Source organism: Protopterus annectens, chromosome 10.part0, assembly GCF_019279795.1.
Source record: "Protopterus annectens isolate FY-2018-M chromosome 10.part0, PAN1.0, whole genome shotgun sequence".
Taxonomy (NCBI): Eukaryota; Metazoa; Chordata; order Ceratodontiformes; family Protopteridae; genus Protopterus; species Protopterus annectens.
In genome coordinates this window covers 1,179,978,981-1,179,994,598 of record NC_056744.1, presented here as the reverse complement: position 1 = coordinate 1,179,994,598, position 15,618 = coordinate 1,179,978,981, and positions in this window count along the sequence as shown.

Sequence of the window (15,618 nt, the reverse complement as noted above, 5' to 3'; positions counted from 1 at the left end):
ACCTCAAATCATGCTCCGCCCCAAAATCCGGACCGAACCACAAAAGGAGGGGAGTATCCATATTCATAAAGGATACCCACACCTCCAGGTTAGTGGCAACGCACGAAGCATCGGAGACCATCCAGGTGCAATTAACCATAGGTAAAACTGCCCTACAGTTTTGTAACATGCTACAGACCACCTTCTCAAACTCAGGAAACCCACACAGCCTTCCTGAAGACACTGGAGAGTATAAATGTCTCTCCAAACACCATCATATTGGGTGACTTCAACTACCCAAACATAGACTGGGAACATTACTCAAGCCCCAACACCCTAGCCCAAAGGTTCCTTGAGTTCAAAACTCAAATGCTATGGAACAACTAGTCACCATTCCCACAAGAGGAGAAAATATACTAGACCTGATCATCACAAACATGGGGACAAAATGCTCCACACCGGAAGTATATCCCTCATTGGTGAGATCAGACCATAAATTAATCTCACTGGAGATCCACATCCCGCCCCCACCCCAGCAAAAAAGACCACAGTGAAGAACGTCCCAAAAGCAAACTTCACACTTCTTAAGACTGGAGTGGTATCCTTCAAGGCCCCCGAGCCAGTGGAAACCACAACCCACGCTGCTGAAACCCTTACAAATGCCTTCTACGAGCACCTCCAGGAATGTATGGATCAAGCAATCCCTAATAAAATCAAGACCCTTTCCACCAAAGGCAGGCGCCCGGTCTGGTGGACTCCAGCCATAAACAAACTCTACAACAAGAGGAGAAAGCTACTACATGACAGAGCAAAATCCTTAAATGGGAAGGCATCTCTGATCAATACTAGCAAAAAACTACGATCACTCATAAAATCATCCAAGGCCAACTTTGAGAGAAAAATCGCTAATGACACAAAAGACAATCATAAAGCCTTCTTTAGCTATGTTAGAAACCTGGGTGGAAACTCCCAGATATGCTCAGAATTAGTCCAAAATAATAAAAATCACTGAACCCACAGACATTGCCAACATACTGGCAGACAGGTTCAGTGCAAATTTCTCCTCCTCCCCCAAAAGGAGAAATATCTATCCCACCAGAGTCTAGCCTCCCAAACATCTCAGATGCCCAGGTGAGAGCTGCTCTCTAAAGCAAAAACACAGCATCAATGGGACCGGACGGTGTCCCCGGATGTGTGCTACGAACTCAATGAGGAACTAAACCCACACATAAGGCTGCTGTTTAATCTTAGCCTTACTACAGGATACGACTCCAAAGAATGGTGTACGGCAACTGTGGTCCCACTCCACAAAGGCGGTGCTTCACGGACCCTGGAAATTACCGCCCCATAAGCTTGACAAGCCTTGTCTGCAAAGCTATGGAGAGGATCATAATGGAACTCATAAATAAAGACATTGGGGACCTACAGACACTGGATCCTACCCAATGTGGCTTTGTCAAGGGCAGATCCTGCCTCTTGAACTTGGTCGACTTTTTCAAACAGTCACTAAGGCCATTGATGAGGGTAAGGCAGTTCACACAGCCTACCTTGACCTAGCAAAAGCGTTCGACACAATACCCCACTCGGGCATCATAGAAAAGCTCACCAGCTTAGATGTAAACCCATATGTCACAAGATGGGTTGCAAACTGGCTCAAGGACAGAACACACAGGGTTAGAGTTGCTGGTGCCATGTCAGACTCTAAGCCGGTCACGAGCGGTGTCCCACAGGGCTCAGTCCTGGGCCCCCTCTTGTTCGGCATTTATTTTTCTGAAGTGCAGGCAAACATAGGGGGATTGTGGTTGACAAAATTTGCAGATGATTGCAAACTGGGCACCATAATTGACACTCCATCAGACACAGACATCCTCCAGAAAGGTCTCATAGAAATGGATAACTGGTGCCAGAGCCATGGCCTTAAGCTAAATGCCAAAAATGTATAGTCATACCCTTTGGGAAAAACAAGGTAACCCTAATTACCACATAGGTGGTAATCCATTAAACACAGAAGAAGTTATCAGGGACCTGGGGACCCAAGTTGACAGTAACCTCTCTTTTGACACTCACATTGCCACAGTGGTTAGGAAGACCTTCTACATTGCCCACCTGATCATGAAGGGATTCACATCCAGATCAGGAGAGGTCATTGTACCCCTGTACTCTTCACTTATCAGACCAATGATTGAGTACAACGCCCATTCGGAATGTACCTTACCCGACACCTGCAGCAGTTGGAAAGACCCCAAATGTCCCCCACCAAAAGGATAAAGGCTCAAACATATGTCATACGATGCCCGACTGAAGAAACTCCAGCTCTATTCAGTCGCATACCGTCTGCTCAGAGGTGATCTGTGCCTGACATACAAGGCCATGTCCAACCCGGAATTAATGGGCATGCTCCACCTCAAAAAATCCAAATCCACCAGAGCCACGAGAGCAAGAGACTTAAACCTCAACACGGATATAAATAGGATGTGCTGGAGGGACAGATTCATCACCCAGAGACTCCCTACACTATGGAACAGAATCCCAGTCCATGTGAGGCAGAGCCCCTCACTGACTCTGTTCAAGAGAAATCTTGACGAGTGGATGGAAGATCGTAGGTTTACCCCGGGAATCATCTCTGTATCACTGCTGGACAGAGGCACAGCAAATTAATGGGTATAGTATTCTCATCCTAATGGGTGGTGAAAGCCACACACACTCTGGCTAGGCTTATAAATGCCCTAGGGCAGATAGCCTAGTATGAACCTATGAACCTATGAACCATTACTAATCCTCCTTTCTACTTTGCCTATTTGTTTCTTATTTTTTGTATTATAAATTTTTATATACCTGGATGCCTTTCCCTGTATTTCTCTTCAAATATTTTTGGTACTACTGTTTTTGTATTGCTTTCTCCTTTGCATAAATATTGCACCATATTAAATCTCCTTTTCTTTCCCATGTCCATATTTCTTCTTCAGATGTCTCCCACTCCTCCTGTTTCTCCTTACTTTGGGACTTGTTGTTCCATCATGCTGTGATATAACCTGTGTTAGACTTTCTACACTAAATCCTTCACTTTGCAGGTATTCCTTAACTTCAACTTCTATTTTTTTAACTTCTGCTTTACTAATCTTCTTTTCTACATTCCATCTTTCTGATCTTATTTTTTTTATTGTAAAATTTTCCATATCTGGATGCCTTTGCCTGTATTTCTCTTCAAATATAACTGGGGCTGCCTTATTTGTGTTGATTAATTTGGCTTTCTCCTTTGCATAAATATTTCAACAGATCAGATCTCTCTTTCTTTCTCATGTCCATATTTCTTCTTCAGATGTCTCCTGCTCCTCCTGTTTCCCCTTACTTGGGGGACTCATTCTTCCATTATACTGTGATATAACCTGTGTTAGACTTTCTACACTAAATTCTTCACTTCGCAGGTTTTTCATAACTTCAGTTTCTATTTTTAACTTCTACTTTACTAATCTTCTGTTCTTTGTTCCCTCTTTGTGGTCTTATTTTTTGTATTGTGAAATTTTCCATATCTCGTTGCCTTTGCCTGTATTTCTCTTCAAATATCTTTGGTGCTGCTTTTTTGTATTGATTAATTTGGGTTTCTCCTTTGCATAAATATTGTACCATATCATATCTCTCTTTCTTTTACATGTGCATATTTCTTTTTTTATACCTTTCAAAAATCTCTAGATTTTGTTCTTTATATTTTTGCACTTCCTCAGTTGTTTCTTTTTCCAAACAGCCCAAGGTTTATTGGTCTATAACATGATTTTCATGTATATGTTGTATCAATGAACACAAATTTGCATTTGAAACTTTTGACAGTTTTTCTTGTGCAAGTATTTTTTCTTTCCTCTAAGTTGTCTCTTAATCTTTTTGTATATCTTCTGTCCAGAAGTTCTGGGCTTCTTGCATAATAGTAACAATACATAATTTCTTTCTTATCCTGAATAGTCTATCATCTTTATGCCTCTTTTTGGCCTATTAGTTTTTGTGATTTTTGTGGACTACTACTTCCTTCAAAAAAGGGGAGGGGGCTTCCTTCCCTGAGCCTGGCCTAACCCTCCTGTAGGAATGTTTCCATACCTTGAGGATTCAACACTGTCATTTTTTCCAGTCTTGTCACCAGTGTGCCTACCAGGATTGGGCACGTTTTATCCTGGGACCTGTGAACCCAGCTGTCTTTTTTATTGTTTAGCCTACTTATGTCCATGATGTATACTATTTCAAATATAGTCTATATATCAGTGTTGTCTTGATGAGATTTTGTAAAAAACAGGGTTTACATAGCGAAGGTACTCTCGAAGACCTAAGGATTAATTCAATTTCAGCAAGACTACTCTCCTTTTCTTGTTGATTTTATCATCTCTCCACTCGAAGTATTTCTCCTTGGTGGTCAAGCATGTGTGATTTGAGATTGTTGATGGTCATCCAGCTGTGTAATCAGTTCTATTTTCCAGTCACTCAAATTTTCATTTGCACATTCCCTATGTAGTTCCACAAAGATAGGGTAGCACTGGTCATCAGTCTTTTTAATACCAGATATGTCTAAGTTTTTCTGTACATAAACATACAGTTTCCTTCTTTTTCTGATTTACCACAATATATTGGTGACATGGATTTTTTCAGACAGTTAAACTTTTCCTTGAAAGGGATAAAACCTGTATTAAAATCCTATCAGTTGTTTGTTTAACTTCATTCCAAAGGATTAAGTTTTCCAATATGAAAGAAAGACTGTTCCATGTAGCTTGCTGTAGTAATGCATCCTCATGGTTATGTAAAGAGGCATTTAAGGCGCCATAGAAAGAATCATTCCATTAGGACTGCTGTGGCCTTAGTGACTTTCTTCATATAGGTGTCAGCAGAAGATATTTACAAGATGGTTATATAGTCATATTATATATAATATGTTATATATATATAGTCAGTTATATAGTTGGACACTCCCGGTCAACAAATGTAAATAAATAAATAAATAGTCACTATCCAGACCTAAACAGTGCATTAGAATTTTGGTTCTCAGAGTATCTGTCAAGGACAACAAATGGGCAAGTAAGAGGAAGAGAACTTTAATTGTTAGCTGTGGGCTATGGAAAAAGAACTGCAATTGATAGCTGTGAATTATGATTTTCTTTGTTCACTCATCTGTGGTTATAGTGAACCACTCTAAGACATGAAGAGTACATATCCCACTAACAACCTATATCTAGGCTAGTTGAGTTGGAACTCAGGATTGCTTCAGATTATCCTGGGTTTGTCTACAACTGCACCAAAGTCAGTGAGGACCATAGCATCCAAGCCATTCTCAATACCAGACACAAGCTGGTGATGGTTGCTGCCACCTAGATTAGTCCTGTTGCTGAGACTGTTGGTTTTAGAAAGACCAAGAGCTTCACTGATTCTTCTTTATCCTGCTGTAGGCATGCTGTAGGGGATGAAAACTTACACTTACAGCTGAAAGGGTTTGACCCGTCTCCTTCATGTTTAAAAAAATATAATTTTCTGGGCCAAGCAACAATGATAATCTGAATAGGGAATTGGTGAAGGATGCCGTATGTCCTCAGCAAAGGAGATTGGACAGAGATGTAATTCTCACCATATCCTGCCACTATGGCAGCTCCATCACAATTGTTAGAAGTCTCCCAGTCCATGGGGTGACCAGTGGGCCTATCATGGACACAATGAATGCTTGCACCTTCCACAACATTCTGCATTTTTTCCAGAAAGTATCTTAAAATACAGGTTGTGCATTAAGATGTTCATTTGGATGTTAAAGATACTTATCTGCACATCATGACAGCAAAGCAGTCATAAAGATTTCTAATCTTATAGATAGGAGCCAGGCACTGTGAGTAGTGCTTCCTTCCTTCCTTCCTTTTGGCTTTGCTGCTTCCTCAAAGGTGTTTGCAAAGTACCTGTGAGTCATGGCTGCCCACTTGAAGGTGCAGTGCACCAAAATGTTCCCTGTGTAGATGACTGCCTCCTAGTGGCTAACTACAAGAATAGACTCATCTGATGAAGGTAGTATCTGCCTCACGTCTTTCATTCCTTGGTCATCACTGTGAACTTTGCAATGTCCTCTTTCAGTCTATCTCAGCTGCTAACTTGCATGCTGTGGAATTTTATTTAAGTGATCATAGTTTTATCTCATGTTCACTCAGCTTCTCTCTTTGCAAAATATTTATAGGCACAAATGGAAACAACTTTCTGCTTGGGCTACTGCTCTCAGATTAGACTTTTTTTAGTCCTGGTTGCTGCTGAATGTAGTTATCTTTAGGAAAGCTTTGATTTTAGCCACAGTTTTACTCTGTCAAAGTCCATTGGTAGGTGTTTTCAATTCGTATATAAACCAAGACCCTAAATCTTTTTTTTTTCTTTGCTTAAGTCCTTTAATATTTTCTTAGTAGTACCATTCTTCTTAGGACTCTGATCAGAGGCTTAGTTCCAATCTGGGATATTCACGTTATTGACTAGTAGCTCATTCCGTCCACCTGAACCAGCTGCCTGGCAGATTTGAAACGTTTTATCATGGAAACTTTTTATTTTGGGTGGTCAGCACTTCTACTAGGAAAAGTTCTGAATCACAAACTATTTTAAACAGGCCTCCTTATCTTGTCTTTCAAAAGGAGAAGGTTTGTTTGCATATCCTCCCCTTTTTGCGTATGTACAGTGGCTACAGAGACAAATTAGAACCAGGCAGTGCACATTCTAGTCTGCTTTTAACAAAGTTCTAATGAAGGAAGTATCTCTTTCATTGTATGGATGTACAGCATACTTCTGAAATGCCCCTTATCATGCAGGATGTCTCTGATTTTTGCTTCATCCTTTTGATTTGTTGCTCAAACAATTTTTGATTTTCTGGTAGATGACTGAATATTACAGGCAGTCAGTAATGCCAGCCATTAGAGTTTCATACTTGAATACATGTTGATGCAAAACACATTGTTTTATTACATTTTCAAGTAGAATAGAAAAAATATCTAACACTTGTCCCTGATTTTGGGCCTCTGTCCCCCTCATTATTTTTGGGTTTGACCAGAATTCTTGAACAAAGAAGTTGAGAGGTATCATACAGAGAATTCTTGAACAAAGAAGTTGAGAGGTATCGTACAGAGTACAGATACAGCAAATACTTTAAACAAGGGTGACCAGTTGTTTGTTTATTTCCTTCCCAAAATGATGTGAGGACTAAAGTTTCCCATGCAATGCCCTTCTGAATAGCATTTTTATTGCATTGTATTTTGCTATGGCAAACATAAGAAGACCTTTAAGCTTTTCTTTAAGCATGTTCTGTCTTGGTTGTCTTGATATTCACTACCTTCTTCTGCAATGTTTTTGAAAGATATTTGTGTTACCCAGCTCTGGATCTTTAAGTAGGGCACCAACTTCTGGAAACAACTGTCACCTCTTCTTCCTGCAACCTAGTTTTTCTTACTAAGGTAGGTATCTTGTTTTGTTAGATCCAGAACTGGAGAGGTAGGAGGAACAAGGCATTGTGTGATAGAAGACAGAAGGGTTAGCAGCCCACGAAAGCTTTATGCACTGATTAACATACCTTTCAACTGTCCAGATTTTCACAGAATGTCCACATTTTTGGCTCATATTTTTGGTTTATTCCTCATAAAATTTGTGGTTTTCTGGCAAATCACTGGGATTATCTGATGACTGAAGTCACTAAATAATGATATACATTTAAGTTTTAGACTTCACATCCTTCAGAAAATGTATGTTAAAACAAACCATGTTACTCTAGCAACTTTCTGAGTTTATAAGAGCAGTATGTAAAATACTTCCCTGTTTTGGGGCCCTGTCCTCCCATTTGAAGAGTTTGCACAAATCTCTTGCACTATGAGATCAAGAGTTATGCTGAATAGTCCTAATGCCTCTGTTATAAATCCTGATAGTTCCTGCAGTTGGATCTCATCTCACAGATCCAGTATTATAGTTAGTATCTGCAGCTTCTGCTTCTGTATTTTGTCTTTCTAGTTACCTACAGAACAAATGTGGTATCACATTAAGTTTAAATTGTTGAGCTATAATACTAAGACAACCCTGCATCACTAGTGTTTTAACTGCTGCAGTCAGAGGGAGCTCAGTAAAATTGCTAAACTGTCTTCTGCAGGAAGAACTCCTATCCCCATGCAACATGGCTTCTGTCCTTCTCATAGTACTAACACTGCACTTCTAACCTATATAGATACTGTCAATAACGCTAGAGATAATAGCAAATTAGTATCCTCCTTATTTCTAGACTTCAACCCAGTTTATCACAATAAACATCTACTTCAAATGTCCTCATTAGGTCTCTCTTAGCCCAGCCTTCTATGATTCAAAAGCTACCTATCCAGTGGGTATCAGTCAGTAAAATGACACTCCACCCTCTCTCCATACCTCACAGTCACCACCAGTGTACCACAAGGCTTTATCCTTGGTCCCCTCCTCTTTAAAATTCTCACCAACACCCTGCACACATCCATGCAACAGGTCTCCCTAATACAGTACTCAGATGACTTCACACTCATTTATATATCTGACAAGATGCACCACCTCCAAAAAATTACTCCGGAAGCTTTAACAGCAACTGAAACATGGCTTTGTTACTCATAACTCATGCTCAACTTGAAGAAACAAAAAACAAACAGCTACTTTTCCCCAAAATCCCTCTCTCATGAAAAAGCAAAATTTTAAATCTTCTGTCTTCATAATGCAACCATTGAAGTTACTTTTCGTAGCAAATTATTAGGGATGATAGTAGATGATAATCTAACATTTGACCTGCCTTTACAAAATCACATAAGAAAAACTCATCAAAACTAGGTTAGATGGGCAGTGCTAGTATTATGGGAAAGACAGAAGCCATGTTGTGTATGGGATAGGAGTTCTTCCTGCAAAAGATAGTCTAGTAGTTGTTTTTGAATACATTTTTCAAGTATTTTGGTGCGGGGAGATAAGATTGCTATAAGTCTAAAGTTATTAATATTTGTTGAATTTCCTCCTTTGTGCAGAGGGATAATGTGTGACTTTTTCCAGAGAGAGAGGGGATGTGGGATTCCTAGACTGTCCTATTTATAAGGATTGAGACAGGATAGGCAAAGTTATTGACTGCTATTTTTAGGTAGTCACTTGGAAGGTCATAAGCTGAAGAAGAACATGATTTATGTTTGTTTAAGAGTAGTTTTATATAGGATGTGGGCACAGGTTTGAAGGTGAATGTGGTAATATGTGGTTGTCAGGCAGGATTGGGATTAGATGTTGAGGAATCCTTGTTTAGAGTTACTATACTATCTATAAAATAAGAGTTGAATTGTATTGCAGTTTCAAGTAGTGAGTCATCAGGAGAGGGGGGGTTGGTTGCATTTTTGGCCAGGATGTAATATTTCTTTAATGGATGTCCAAAAAATTTTTAGGGTTATGTTTAGTATTATTCTGAAAGTTATTATAGTATACTTTTTTGTCTTCTTTTATTTGATTTTTAGTATGATTGTGAAACATTCTGAAGTTTTCAAGTTATTGAGGTGTTTTATATTTTGCCGTTCTTTCCATGCTTTTTCACTATCCTACATTAGCGTTCTACTCTTTTAGGATAGCCAGATTATGTTATTTGTTTTCAGACTCTTCCTTCTAGAATGAGCAAGGCTATTTAAGATATTTAGAAAGGTTGTACTGAATTCAATTACAGTATCATCTAAGGGGAGGATTTTTAGGAAGTTCCAGTTAATAGATGATGGTATAGTAATGAATATTTCTGGGTTAAACCTCGAAAGGTTATGTGTTGTTTTAGAAATACACTGTTTAACTGGATGTGTGAGATGTCTAGTCATATAGGTTGGGAGATGATCACTAACTGAGTCTGACATTGCACTTGTGGTGGAGTATTTGCTATGGTCTGATACTAGGATCTAGTCTAACAGAGAATTTGATGTCTTGCTATAATGTGTGGTGCTATTAATTGGTTGAATGAAACCATATAAGTTCATGCTAGATGTAGGGGAGTCAGAGTTTATGTGAAACCAATTGGACATGCACAAAACCTAGTAATATTTTTTTCTTGTGGAAGTTTTATAGATATCCAATGTAGGATATATTCCAGTATAACTGTATTGTTGCCAGGAGGCATATAAAGGACAGTAATGCACATTTGTTTATAATTGTTTATTTTGAGGAAATCATTAACAAGCTCCGCTGAAATTAATTTTGGTGTTGGTTTGCTGTAAGTGGAAATGTGGCAGCTATTGGGAAATATAGGATCATAGGAAGTTAATAGGCTAATGGCTCTAGGACACTTACAAGCCTAGCCAAGTTCTACTCTTATTTCCACAATCAGCACCTATTGCCCCTGTTCAAGATGGACACAGGTGGAACCCCCATGGTGAATTTATGGTTACCCATCCAATTGTCCAGACTGTGTTTGAAGAGGGCCAATGAGATGCTCTGTTTGGCATGAAATGGAAGTCTGTTCCAAAGATGTGGTAAGCTCTGGGAGACAAATATGTCCCTCCAGCAGGTTCTGTTAATGTCACATACCAGGTTAAGGTCTTTAGAGCGAGTAACCAGTATACCATATGGCTTGTGAATATGCAGCATTTCCAATAAAGCAGGGTCAGAAATTGCCTTATATGCAAGGTAGAGATCGCCTCTGAGTAGATTGTATGAAACAGAATAAACTGACAGTGATTTCAGACAATCCACATAAGACAGATGCTGAAGACCTTGAATTTTCCTTGTGAGGAACCTTTGTGGTCACTCCAATTGCTGCAGGTGCTGGGAAAAGTATGTACCTAAAGGGGTGTTGTACTCAATTATTGGCCTGATGAGGGAAGAGTACAGGGAGGTTATAACTTTTTTTTCTGAGCGCAATGCCCTTACTTATGAGATGAGCAATATAGAATGCCCTTCCTACCACTGTGGAGACATGGTGATCAAAGGTAAGGTTGCTGTCAACCTGTGTGCCTAGGTTTCTCACCACTGAATACATACTGTGTTGCTATTGATGTGGTAGTTAGCAGGAACCTTGCTCTTACTGAAATGGATGATAATACATCTTTTGCATTGAGTTTAAGGCCATGACTTTGGCACCAATCATTTGTTTGCGTAAGACCCTCTTGTAGAATGTTAACATCATTTGGAGATTCTATGACTGCTCCCAGTATGCAGTCATTGTCAAACTTTGTCAGCCACAGAACTTTAGTTTTTGCTTGTACTTTGGAAAAATAGATTCCGAACAGTAGAAGTCCCAGGACTGATCCCTGTAGAACACCACTGGTTTCAGGTTTGCTGCTGGAAGTGGATTCCCCTATTTTGACTATATGGATTCTATCAGTGAGCCAGTTATCGACCCATCTAACAATATAAGGGTTGATACCTAGCTGGGTGAGTTTGTCAATGATGCCTGAGTGGAGGATAGTGTCAAATTCAAGCAATACCTCCACCTTTCCTGTTTATACAGTCATCACGGATAATATTATAGCCAGAAGGCATAACTTTGGAGTGTTTATGCTGGATTTAAGCCAAGTTTCAGTTACAGAAAGAACATCAGGCTTCTGTTGGGTAATCCAGGCATGTAGTTTTGCAGGGAATGTTTAGCAATACATTCTACTACAGTGGCAATCCCACCCTCAGGTCAATTTATAACCTAGAGCAATCAATTCATAGCCAAAGCAAAACAATTAACAAAGAGATGTAAGTAAAACATGTGTGTCATTTCCTCAGACTAAACTGGCATATGCAGTATAGTCTACTGGTCTAGCTAAAGGGGACAGTGATCAACTTAGTAAGAGGTCCTTAGAGTGCACTGACTATTTCACAGAAACTATCAATAGCAGAGCAAGCATGTATGTAACTGGTTAAAGTTAATACACAGTAAGGTTCTTCATGATAAACATGTTTACATTAAACAATGACAAAATATTTAGAAAACTTGTAGGTGTACGGCCTTGTTGTAGAGCACCTACAATATTGAGGTCAGATGTAGTGATCACAGGCTATTATAAATGAGAACATTCTCAGTAAACCTGTAAGTATAGGATCATGCGGCAGAGTTCTTGCAATATCGAGATCAGATGTAGTGACTGCAGGCTGTTAAACAATGCAAAATTATCAGTAAACTTGTAGGTGTATGGCCTTGTGGTAGACCTTCTGCAATATCGAGGTCAGATGTAGTGACTGCGGGCTCTGCTCTATGAAGGAAGATAGTGACTGAATGTTAAGGAGACAACACTATCCCTGGTGTCAAGTAGTTCCCCACACCCTGTTTTATTTATTTATTTTTTCATTAAGTGCCTTTAAGGCACACTATATACAATATCCCTGGTGTCTAGAGTCCTCCCATCCCACATTATATGTAAGTGTTGTTAAGGCATGAAATGAAGAGTTCTCCCTGGTCACTAATGTTTCCTCTGACCCATGTATTTGCAGTTCTCCCTAGTGGCTAGTGGTCTCCCTGACCCACATAGTTATAGTTCTCCCTGGTGGGTAGTGGTCCTCCTGACCCATTGCTGCTGAATTTGCTCATTTGTCTAGGAGTGCTACCCCAACCCACCCTCCAACACACACACACACACACACACACACACACACACACACACACACACACACACACACACACACACACACACACCTCTACATTACCTAACCCCTAACTAGCTCCCCTGAGACATATACACATATACTCACACATGCAGCCCCTCACATACATTCATACACACACTCCCTAACAATACCTTACCACTAAACTCCCCAGGTCTTACCTCTACCTTGATGGATAAACACAGCCCTTTAGCCATGTTCATTATCACAAGTAATTGTGCTAATCTCTGCAGAATCATTATGTAAATGGCTTACCACAGGTAGTTCTGTGGGGAGACCATGTGGCTAATTAGCATATGTCTGTTCCTGAGTCTGCCTCATTAGCATTTAGCATGTCCAAAGAGACAGCACACCATGATGCTGCAAGTCTTCATGCTAAAGTACTGTGATGGAGCTGTCTCTGCTGGAGTGCGGGGAGTGCCTTCTGTGTGGAGTCTGCATGTCCTCCCCGCAGTCGAGTAGCATTCCGAAAGACATGCGTGAATGGGCGTGCCTTCGTTGAAGGTTGGGCGTCGAGCTGGCAACTCGGCACTGTAAAAACCTACTGCCAATCATTAGCGGACCAGAGTTCCGCTGTGGCGACCCCTAACCGGGAAAAGCCGAAAGACAAACAACTTTATGGCACCTTTAATGCTTTGGACCCTAAACAGATAGTTAATGAAGTGCATATAACATTTTGCAGAACAAATGCTGTTTGCTGTCAGGTCCTACATTAGTCTTAAGTTAGGAGTATAATGTTAGTCTTAAGGAAAATCTGACAGCTTTCTAGCCATCATGCTTGTTTTATTCCTATTTTGCTTTTGTCAAATGAAATACAATGCTTTTTTTATTTTTATCTTGCAGTTATACAGTGAAAAAACACTTCTTCAGAAAAAATTGGATCTACTTCGCCATACCTTTATGGTTGACATGGCCATGGATGTACACAAAAAGTTGTATCCTGATGAAGACATACCTCAGGGTGAGTTGCTGTAGAGATAAAATGTAGACTCATCAACAGATCTTGTACATCTGAGCCACTCTTAGAACTTGCTTGTGTTGCTGAGCAGGAGCTGTTTATGTCTATGCTGAGAACAAGACTTTGGCAGCAGATAAGAACTGACCTCATGGCCTATGCAATCTGCCATTTATTGGTTGAACTGGCTGGAGGCCTTGCTTAGCTTAACAGCTTATCCATCTGGACCTATTATTTGTAAGGGTAGCCTTATATCTGTACCATGCATTCTATAATTTTTCATTGTTTTTGTCTTTCTTATGTAACCAGTAAGGCAACTAGTGTTCCATCACTCTTTTTATGAAATGATGCTTCTTATATCTCACCCTTTCCAGTGTACCTCAAACAGTGACTGCCTTGTATGTCTTTTGCTAGACATATCCTGTCTACCTGGATGGGGTGGATCCCTTAGGTAGTTAATAGCCTTTCATCCATATCCTTGCTGCTCCCCTTCCTAAACACTGTGCACATTCATTGCATTTAATGGAAGACTCTACAATGTTATTGTTGTCCTTAGTGATGCTGCTTCTGATCTGTTGTATACAACAGAAATTCCAAGGACCCAGAAGGCCCCCAAACTGCATGCATACCCCAGATATGATGGGATTGTGACTTTTTATTTTCTTTTACCATTGCTTCTTATTTAGATTCATAGAGTTGGCTGTTAGGCTTATACCCTACTGACCTTCAAGCAGCTTGCTACACATCACCTCATATGTCCCACTCCAAATAATAGTCCAAAGATCAAAAAGCAGCCAGCACACAAAATGAGGAGAAGTAAAGCTTTTAATAAATCTCCACAGTCACAGATCAGTTTCGGCCAAAGTCCTTCTTCAATGTAGATATCCAGCTGTGGTTAATTAGCCGATTTATAAGCATATGCAAAACCTAAAACATCCACCACCAAGCAGCATGAACCAAAATAAAAAATGAACATGAAAGCTATAAATGATCATTCAGACCGGGCGGGAATAACACACCCAGTCTAACTATCCAAGCCTTTTCTTTTTTATTTAATACATCATGCCAACCAGCCTTAGAATACTTAAGATCACACACTTTATCAATTATAATAAATTGAAATTTGGCAGTGACATGACTGGGTCCCTATAGGTCCCTATTAAGTCAGCGAATGCACTAAATTGTGAATGCTGATTAATCAAACCGACTTACCAGAAATGACAAAATCTCGAAAGCATGGAACAGCAATTTTTTTTCCTAGGGAAAAAAAATCACTGGGCCGTTTTCGGGACTTTGCCATTTCCTTCACTATGGTGCAATCTCAGAGTTGGTATATTTAAGTAGGGGTGGTGTGGTGGGCACAGCCCCCCCCCATGTTGGGGGGGGTGTGGGGTGAAGCCCCCCCACTTTTTTTGTGTTTTTTTTGTTTAGTTTTTTTTTTGTTGTTTTTTACTGGATTGGCGATTTTTTTTCCCTGGGGAAATAAATCACTGATCTGTTTGTTCGACATTTTGTTTTTTTTTCGGTGTTAGTGGGTTGATTGTATAGCATCAGCAATTTAGTGCATTCGCTTATATAATATAGACCCACATGACCAATGGTATGTTTATATAATGCATTAATAAGAACTTTATTTCTAACATTACTAAGATGTTCAGAAAAACGTAACTTCATAGGTCTAAACATTTGATCTATGTAAAATGCTGAACAAGTGCATACAGTGAGATAAACAACCCAGTCACTACTACAATTTGCAAGTGTATTTATTTGAAAAATATGAGGAGTATTTTTGCTAGTAAATTCTTTATTCTTAACAATATATTTGCAAAAAGTACAGTAACCACAGGGGAAGCAACCCACCAATTTGGTTCCAAATATTGTACTCTGAACCGTATTAGTTGATTGGGGATAGCATTTATAAAAACTAAAACTCCCACCTAGGGTTTTACCCCTGTGGAACGAAAAAAGACATCTATTGTGTAATAATTCACATAGCCGATCGTCGTCAGTGGCAAAAAGCTACCGCTACTCTCTATATACTGGCAAGCAGCTTTGTATATAAGTACAAGAAAAATTTAAAACGGATGTTATGCTATCCA